Below are 7,152 nucleotides of genomic sequence, written 5' to 3'. Positions count from 1 at the left end.
ATTTAATTTATTAGTTCTAATGGCTGCGTTCAGCAGAAAAAACAACTTTGCAACTGTTGTAAAATTTTTCAACATGATTGATTAATTTAAAGTTTATATGTTTAGATATACAAGGTGTTCCTAAATTCGAGGACAATATTATATTACAGCATAAAACTTTGAAAAAAATTAAATTTTTTAACTAAAAATTAACATTAAGCCGTTGATATTTCAAATATGTTTATACAAATATTTTATTGAAAATGTTTACATGCTTAACAATAAAAATGATCTGATCGGAGTCGAAACGTTTGTTTTAATTTGTTTTATTTTGTTTAGCGCTTATTTTTTAAATATATTTAACTTATTATTTATAATTTGTGTGTATTCTCTTGATTCGTAGCCCTTCTTAAAATATATTTTTAATTAATAATAATTAAAACAGATTTTCAATCTTTAAAATACAAAAAAATTGACAAATAACAGGGCTAATGAGTCAGCGCGGATAATTAAAAGTAAGTTTTATAGATTTGTTTAATCCAAATTTGGCGTTTGATTATCCGCGCTGACTCATTATCCTTGTTGTTTGTTGGTTTTTTTTTTGTATTTTAAATAACTCTCAAAAAATATAAAAACTCGCAATTTGCGAGCAAATTACCCTCCCGAATATTCAGTTTACCTTTTATAAACTGGTCATACACCAACGTACCTCTCAATGAGCAGAATATCTAAAATCGACGCATAAGACAGTTTAAGATATAAGAATTATTTTTTAAAAATTTTTTTAGAAACATGTAAAATATTTCATAAAGAATTCTATATTTCATACAAAAAAGATATTTTAAAATTGTCTTATGCGTCGATTTAGACATTCTGCTCATTGGGCTTGTAGAGATTCTCTTCTTTCTTCTGGCCAGATTGGACTCACCTTCCGTTGTTCCTGACCAATATTCTGGCTTTATAAGCCAAATATCGACAGCAAGGAGACATACTCCTTTTTGCTGCCGACTGCTGCCGACTATATATCGTCAGCAATAAGCGTAAGAAAAAGTTTACGCTTCTGTATGATGCGCGAAACACGAACGCGAAGAGGCCATTATATTAATAAAATTGATTAAATATTAATATAAACAATATATATTATCATTAATAATAATAATTATTATTATTATTATATTAACATACGAATAAATTTCGCGTTTATTCAAAATTAAAAATATAAATATGCGACTAAAAATAAATCTAAATTAAAAAATCTTCATGTCAATAACGTATTTATTTCAAGAGTCTCTAATATTACAAGAAACTAGATTAAATTTCTTAATGTAAATTTTATAATGTATTCAATAAAAATTAATTTTAAAATAAATGACTGAAAATTATTAAATCGATTATCATCTGATAAAATTCAAGGCCCATGTACGTATTTTTAACGATTCGAACGATTCGTTGCTGAATTTCATCTCAAAGCAGGGAGATGAAAAATTCAGATGAATGATGTAAGATTCGAAAGGGATAATTTTCCCTTACATCAATAAATAAATTTCTATCGTATTTTATACATTATTAAAATAATTTTTTAAATAATTTATTATTTCAAAATTAAATATTTTAAGTCATGCAAAACTTTAAACACGATTTTAAAATAGTTATAAGATGAAATTCTTATATTTGTTGATAAAATGTATATTGGATCTTACATCATGTTACTACTTTAACTGGTATAAAATCCAGTTACTACATATGGATAAGTTATAAAAGATTAGGCTGAAGTAAGTGCATTGATAAATAATAATAATTAAACGTAAAATGTCTTTTACGAAAAAGCGAGATTAATAAATTATATGCTTTACATTAAAATTTTTGTTATCATTTCATTAATAAGATGTATATAAATAAGTGTGAAACAAATAGAAGGAATTTCTTAAAAAACGATTAATATTATACGTTTATGTGTATATAGGAATTGCTTTTCTGCACCAACTTGTGTAAAACTTAATCCTGAATAAATATTTGAGAACAGGATAGATAGAAAAAATAATAAAATATTTATTAAACTGTAATAAATACTTTTCTATATTGTGGTATCCATATACAATAATTTAATTTACTCTAATTATTATTTTATATTTATTTTATATTTGTATTAATAAGAGATGGTTGCTTTTGCTTACAAATCGATTGTCTACAGTATCGTTTGCCTACATTACTTTTGCCGATAGTTCGTTTGCATACAAAAATGATTACCTATAGCTCGATTGCCTACATACATTTTCGCACACAAATAAAAATTTTAGAAACGGAGTTACTTTTGCCTATATGTATTATTGCCTACACCTCTATTGCGCACAAATATAAAATTAAAGTTAAATAAGAAAATAATTTATATTTTTAAGAAATCTGTCATGTGAATAGTGGGGTGTCAGCGTAGACAGTGTCCGCTTGGAATATTTTTCCAAAAAAATCTAACCCTACCGCCTAATCAACCGCCATTTTTTGGTGTGAGATGGCCCTCATTTAGCGTGAAAGGTTGTGAGCTGTAGGCAATAATAATGTAGGCAAAAGTAACTCTATTTCTAAAATTTTTATTTGTGCGCAAAAACGTATGTAGGCAATAGAGCTGTAGGCAATAATACTTGTAGGCAATAATACAAGTAGGCAAAAGTAACTCCGTTTCTAAAATTTTTATTTGTGTGCAAAAGTGCATGTAGACAATCGAACTGTAGGCAATAATTTTTATGTGCAAACGAACTGTCGGCAAAAGTGATGTAGGCAAACGATACTGTAGGCAATCGATTTGTAGACAAACGGGATCCCCCCTATTAATAATATAAATATATATTATTTTATATAATCTATATACTTTTTAATTTCCCGTATATATTTAAAAAATATTTTATTCATTTTCATTTTAACACTTCCAAGATATATTATTTTAATATAAAAAATAACCATCGAAAGAAATAATTCAAAGCGTCCGGTAAAAAATTTTTCATGCATGAATATATATAAATTTAATACGATTTTTTTGCTCGAGTATAAATACAAATAAATAGAAAAATAGGTCAAATACGAGCTTAAGAATAAGATGATAAAGTTTATTAGGTCAAACACATGCTCAAAAATAAGATGAAAAAGTTTATTAAGACATTAATCTATATCATAAAAAATGTGAGAGTTTTTTACAATAATTAATAAATAAAACGTTTCAACTTTACTTAGTCATCTTCAGCCTTACAATAATAACAGTAGTTGTATAAAATTAAAACGTTCTAGATAAATTGTTACAAATAAAATTAAATATTGGAAAGAACATAGAAAAACTAATCAACGAAATCATATCAAAGGTTGGATAATATACTCTGCATATAAATAAATTATTAAAAATTAAGTCTTCTTTATATAATAGTTGTACTTTCTTCGTTTAAAGATGAAAAGTGGAGTCAAACGGATAAGATTTTTAAAATCGTAAGATAAATGAAGTCAATAAAAGAAAGTCTTGTGGTATATTTAATTTTTCAAGATATCAATTCTATAGATAGAATCTGTAGAGAGATATGTCCAAAACAGTGAAACGTATCTCTCTACAGATTCTACCGTGTTTGACCTATCTTCCTATCCATATGTATAAATATGTATAGATATATTTCGTGTATGATTATATATGTTTATGAATATTTATGTTTATACATATTTATATTGCTCATACACAATTATGCATAATTTTAAATATAAATATACATAAGTGATTTTCTTCAAACTTAATTTTTTTCTGAAACAAATAGTATAAAAATTACCCTTTTAATTATTTTTAGTGTTTTACATACATTACTCTATTATTATTTCTATCACACTAAAAAGTAATTTTACGAAAGAAAGAGGGATGTATGAACATATTTATATATAATTATACATGTTTATGAATATTTATGTATATTTATATGTATTTATACATATTCATGCATGAACAATTTTTTACTGAGTAGATGTAACGTGACATTATAAATTTCACAGTGCATGCACAATAAATTTCATATAATAAAGAAGTATCCAGGATTAAGTTTATCCCAATCTGTTATTACTTATCCATTTTAAGACAACGGATGTGTGGAATGCTATACGTACAATTATCTGTATATTTTTAATAAATTGATTCATATGCATCTATAGATATATAGTAATTAATAAAATTACCACACATTCGTTATGCCAATAAAAATATTAATTTATCACTCACCAATTCGATGCGCAACAGCGGAGTTATATCAGCAACATCGCTACGATGATTCTGTAACAAAAAAAGTATGAAATTCAAATTAAAACACAGTAAAAAATCAACCAATATTTCAAAAAATATTACTAAATGCAAAGTTCTCTTAAAAATAAAATCATATAATATTCAAAAAATGTATAATATTTATAAGCACCGAATTTTTTAATTCACCATTCAGTTATATTTGTAAAAATAATTATACATTTTCTTAAAAATACATATTTATAAAATTTCAAAATAATTTTAAAATAATCCTTTTATTCTAATTACCATTTTTAAATCGTTAAAATGAAACTACTCAAGAATAAATTTAACAGAAGAAAGATACTGATATTACATGAGTAAAAAATAATATTTACCGCAAGGTTGCTCCGCCGGTGCTCGATGTCTCTCCCAGACCTCCTCCTCCTCTCAGAATCGGGTTGACATCCTCTCGCACAGGACACTCGCGTGAAACACTCGCGAATAATATACTATAAACGCGCGCGGACTATTCATTTACAAAAGTCTTTCGCGCGACACTGCGGCACTCCTCGTTTACAAAACCCATGATAAAATTTCTATTTCGATCGGTGGAATCAACACCACACGTCGACGAGTACTTGCGAAACACACGGTGAATGCCGAACAAGAGTTAAGCCCCACACAAAAGAAGATGATCGATCGTATCGAGTCCGTCACCTCTGTTTTACGCAAAATTACGTTTAAAATTGGCTCAGAGATACGCCCTAACTGCTAGTTCTAGTGGGACACAAGTGGTGCTGTACCTCGAGCGAATCCAAAAGACTGGTAGACGTGACAAGCTCCTCTAACAAGAGTAAAGTTGATACCATTGCCGACTGTATAACAATCTAGACAATCCAAGAAATGGAATTCAACCCCTCGTCACGAAGCTAGTTTTAAAAAAAAACTACTAGAGCTAGGCTCTGACTAAGCCAGATTAAACGCAATTTAGGCTGGTAGATAATGACAGAGAAATGAGCGCCCTGACCAGAGTTATACAACTCCTTTTTGAGCGACTCATCAGGGCGGAATTCTGTAACTCGTTATGCAATCGTTATGTGCTCATAACGACTGCATAACTCGAGTTATCGAATACAGGCCCAGAGAAGAACCCGAGTCGATCGATCGTCTTCTTACCGCTAAGGGCCAAACTGTTGGCCGACAGACAGAGCGCGTCCTCAATTAGCCGACAGCAACAGTAGTTGCTAAACCGCGCAAACACGCACCACGAAGTGCGTGACATTACGCGGCCGGCATCACCTCGTGCCCGGACACTTGGCGTGAGAGCGTTGCAGTGACCGTGACCACCTCAGCAACGTCTCAATGAGAGTTCTGCTTTCCTGTCGAAACGTCGCAGATATGATTTCATCGCCGAAATAGAATTCTATCAAATGAGTTTTGTTAAAAGTTCATTAGTCCGATAATTTTAACGGCACTCCCGAAGCAAACGCGCGACGCGACGAACCGGCTGCGGTTCGTTCACTCTCAATTAAATCGGCGGACGAGGGTACGTTGGCTTCCCCGTCTTTGGATTTTTATACGAAGAGAACGATTTTACTCAATATCTCAATAAAAATTTACCTAGACATATCGTTCAGATAGATCCAAAGAATTTTAGATAGATTTGAGAAAAACCGTTTTTTTTCGTATATATCCTCGAGGTACTGAGCCCTCTCACCACGTCAAGGTGTACCCAGAGAGGGAAGATATCATATGAAAATTGTAATATACAGCTATATATTATTATACAATTATAGATTGACTTTTAGAAATGAATATTAAACACACATCAATTCGTCACCATTACGAAATAATTAAAAGGGTAATTTTCACACTGTTTTAGAAAAAAATCAAGTTTTGTACCAGGAAGTGATTGTTAATTTATAATAACTTTATGTTACACAAAATCCGCGCAGTGTACACAATATTTTCAACAAAAGAAAGATCGATACCTTATGACTTTTTTGTTACTTTTGAATATTATTAATCTTTATTTAATTGTAAATCATCAGAGACAGCAATAAAAATTGAAATATAATATTGGGATATCAGAAAAGCTTCACGTGAACAATTTTGTTAAAAAAAAATCCACAACAATTTTTTACTTCTTGCTTCTTGCTTTTATAAATAATAAAATCTTATTATGTTTTGATTTTAAATTAACTTCGATCTTATAATAATAATTTTATTTGAAAATATATTCGCTTAGCGGAATTAAGAGATGGTAATTAGTCGAATGTTTATAGAAATATGGCATAGAGATCCGGAGAAAATTGGTGTATCGACGCAAGTGTCGACTCATAGTGTGGGTGATGTAGAACATTACAGTTGTTCAAGTAGGTTTTATATAGAAGGGAACGAAAATAGAATTTGTTTGCAAAATAGATCTTGGAGTGGAACAATACCTGCTTGTTTTCATAAAATCAAGCAATTATTCAAATAATTATTCCTTATTTTCAATATATGTATATAAAATTGCAGTGGGTATTGCCAGAAATAAATTACAATAAGAAGGAAATATCATTTTAACATAAAAATGTATAAATATGTTAGGATGAACGAATAAATAATAATATTAAGGGTTCAAAAATTTAGTGCACAATTTGTTAAAAAATATTAAATTTTATGATACTCTATAATTTAATATTTTATATAACCTAATATTTTATAAAGCAAAACTGTAAACTTGATGTTACTTTGGAATTAAGAATTTTTTAATACCGAGTTTTATGATAATCAAATTATTTTTATAAGTTCTGTCGCCTCTCCTATATTGGATTCATTATTTTGAATTTTTATTTTTAATCTCAGATTCGAATAAAATATTATCAAATTATTCCATGGACCACATTTTATGAAAATTAAACGAGCAGTATACACACATACATATATATATA

This window comes from Trachymyrmex septentrionalis, unplaced genomic scaffold (assembly GCF_001594115.1).
Source record: "Trachymyrmex septentrionalis isolate Tsep2-gDNA-1 unplaced genomic scaffold, Tsep1.0 scaffold367, whole genome shotgun sequence".
NCBI classification, from domain to species: domain Eukaryota; kingdom Metazoa; phylum Arthropoda; class Insecta; order Hymenoptera; family Formicidae; genus Trachymyrmex; species Trachymyrmex septentrionalis.
The sequence above is the reverse complement of the archived record's forward strand: the minus strand, read 5'-3'. Positions refer to the sequence as shown.